The following is a 3,247-nucleotide window of genomic DNA, read 5'->3' on the forward strand; positions in this document are numbered from 1 at the left end:
CAATCTCTGCTCCCCAAGACATCCTTGACTGTGATGGTCACCCTAGAGAGAGCTGGAGGAGAATCAGCAGCTTCTGGAGAAAGGCAGTCAAGGCACGACGTTCATAGCAAGAGACCATCTGGCTTGGGAACTCTGCCTGTGCCACTTTGAATGTTTAATTTAATGTCTAAAATGGTCCATCTAATTTGACCCAGAATCCCAGGCATTAGTAGAAATAGCCAGCTTCAAGGAAAAAAAAAAAAACCCTGGGAAATCTGGCATTTCACTTGTCCCAATCAAACTTAATGGGTTCCAAAATCAGTAGTCCCCTTTTCCTTCCAGACAGCCTACAGCAGGTTACAGAAAATGGCATTCAGAGAGCCCTAGCTAACTGCCATGTCCTGATCCCAAGCAGGCTCCAGCAGGGGAAACACACTTGCCTATCATTGCCCAGCTAGAAACAGCCCAGGAGGGACACAGATTGGAGTCTGCAGGACTCCAGGGAGGACTGCCAACCAGTGCACTGCCCTGGGAGGGAATCCATGCCACCATTGGGGGCCTGGAGCCTCCTGTTCAGATGTCCACGGACACCTTCAATGCCCTGGGTAAGATTCTTCTCTCATCCTCGGTCATGGTGAACCGTCTGCCATGTCACACTGTTCATCACTTCCCGACCCTCCTAGATTCACAGCCCCTGCCCTACTCCCCCTATCTCATTCCCTAATTATGTTTGGCAGACAGATTCCCAACTTTGAATTAGCTCCAACTACACACATGAGAACATACTGTCTGGAAGAGTGAGGCTGTGGTCACAGTAGCCTCATGAGCCTTCTGGCTGAAGACAGAAGGGCAGGTGTCAAAGCTGGTCTGCAGTTCACACAGGCCTCCTAGGGGAGACCCATATAGGCCCAGCGGTTACTGTGGGCTGCAGGAAAGGGGAAGAAAGTGGTGGGAAGGAACATCTACTGAAACCTTTTCTAAAGGAGCCATGAAACGGTGAAAGAGAAAACAAAAATTGTGGCTGGGCTCATACTGGGCATTAAGGAAAAGAGAACAAATACACACAAATAAAATACTTTTGCTCGGGCTGGGAAGGTGGCTCAGTGGAAGAGCGCTTTCCTTGCATGCATGAGGCCCTGGGTTCGATTCCTCAGCACCACATAAGAAAAAAGAAAAAAGCCGGAAGTGGTACTGTGGCTCAAGTGGTAGAGTGCTAGCCTTGAGCTGAGAGCTGAGTGAGCTGAAGAGCTAAGGGACAGCGCACAGGCCAGAGTTCAGACCCCACAACCCGACCCCCCCAAAAAAAATGCTTTTGCTCTTTTTAGACATGGTGATTGTACAATGAGAAAGATGATCTCTCTCTCTTTCTCTCTGTCTCTCTCTCTCTGTCTCTCTCTCTTTCTCTCTTTCTGCCTCTCTCTCTCTCTCTCTCCCTCTCTCTCTCTCTCTCTCTCATACACACCTAAACACACAGTCTCAGAGCAGTGCCTCTCCTGAATTTGTTGGTTTCTCATCTGGGCAATGTACCAGCTCAAGCACAGGGGTTCCCTTGTCAGAACCAGGGGCAACCAACCAAGGGGAACAATGCTCTAATAATGCAGAACCACCCTGCCTCCCCCTTTTTCCAGGGCCAGACCCTTCCCCTTGGGAACAACTAGCCTTGACTCCCCATTCACCAAAACCCTAGGCCAGGACGCTGGGTGAAGGAGTCCCCAGACACGTGGCTCTTCAGAGCCTGGACAGAAAACAAAGCAGGGAGTCATGGTGCCTCCAGAGAGGTGTCTGACCTGGGGTGGAGGGGGGTTGTTGGGGACTTTGATGGGGACCTAAAGGCTATATACATGGATGGACTCCCTACTTCCAGCCTACATATTTCTGGGTGACTTGGCAGATTCTTGGGGAAGACAAGGAGACCAGATGGACTGGGAGCACTAGCAGAAGCTGGCAGACCTGGGAAATGTGATCACCCAGTCAGAACTGTTGACAGCTGGGGTTGGGGGTACAGGCTGGTTGTATGTCTGTCAGAGGGGATGTGGGGAGGTAGCAGGGGGTGGATCGCGTGGTGCTGGCCTGCAGGGCATCCACTTATGTGTGCTGCTGGAAGAAGCTGTAGGCTGCGATCAGGTGCGCGCCCAGTGTCTGAGGATCCGGGGCAAGGACCAAGTCAGGGCCACAAGCACGCCAGGGGTGCGCCATCTCAGCCTGGTGACTGCAAGAAGCTCTGCGGTTCAGAGCCTGCAGCACCATGTTTGAAAAGCAGCCTTACTGGGAGGAGGAGGCGGGGGCTCTGCCGGCACTTGGCGGGGCTGCAAGCAGCCTCTGCTCCTTCTCTCAGATGCTGCCGCCTCAGCAGCCTCCTCCCCTGTGTTTGCTGCCGCCGCTGCCTCCACCTCAGCAGCCATAGCCCCCTCGCCGCCGCATGCTCTGCACTTCCAACCAGGACCCACACTATGATCAGAGCAGCCGCCAGCCACTGAAGCCATTTCCACTGGTGCCTGTGCTCGTGCTCTCTCTTCTCTCAGCTCTCTCTTGGCCCCACACTCCTCTCCTAGGCAACCCTGCCCTGAGGCATATGTGCCCCTGCCCCCTTGACCCCTGGCCATTGTTGCCACCAAAGTGTGCCCCTGGGCCCCACCCCCTGCTCCCCTGGGCCCTGCCCCCCACCCCTGGCCGCAATCGCAGCCCTGACTAAGTCCTAAGGCTTCCAGACCATGGCAATTGCAGCCTTACCTCAGCTCAGCACTACCCCTCACCCCCAGTACCGGCCCAGGGGATCGAATCTCCCCTCAGCCCCACCGCTGGAGGAGACTCTCCTCCATCCCCCTCCACTCCACACACCAAGCAGGTGCATGGTGAAACTCCTGTGTGTATGTGTGTTTGTGTGTGTGTGTGAGTGCTGGGGATATGGGTTAGGAAGTGAAGTTCTGTTCTTTCATATATTCATTTGTCAGATCAAAGAAGAAATTAATTCCATGCCGGAGTCAACATCCATAATAATGATATAGTTGTATCCTGCTACTTTGCCAAAGTTTCAAATCAGCTTGCGTAACTTGAGTCTTTTTTGGATCTAACTAAATAGGTATGCAATTTTGTCAGTACTAGAAAGATTTTGATCACCACTTATTAAAATAGTATTTTCTAGAAACTACTTCTATCTTTTGATGAAATTTTTAATGTCATTTATATCATGGGTTGATGTTTTCCTTTAGATAACCTACATTCAGTCTTCTACAATTTGGAGTAGTTTAAAATTATGTACACTCAGGTA

The sequence above is a fragment of the Dipodomys spectabilis genome, unplaced genomic scaffold (assembly GCF_019054845.1).
Source record: "Dipodomys spectabilis isolate Male_0828 unplaced genomic scaffold, ASM1905484v1 ptg000278l, whole genome shotgun sequence".
Lineage (NCBI taxonomy): Eukaryota > Metazoa > Chordata > Mammalia > Rodentia > Heteromyidae > Dipodomys > Dipodomys spectabilis.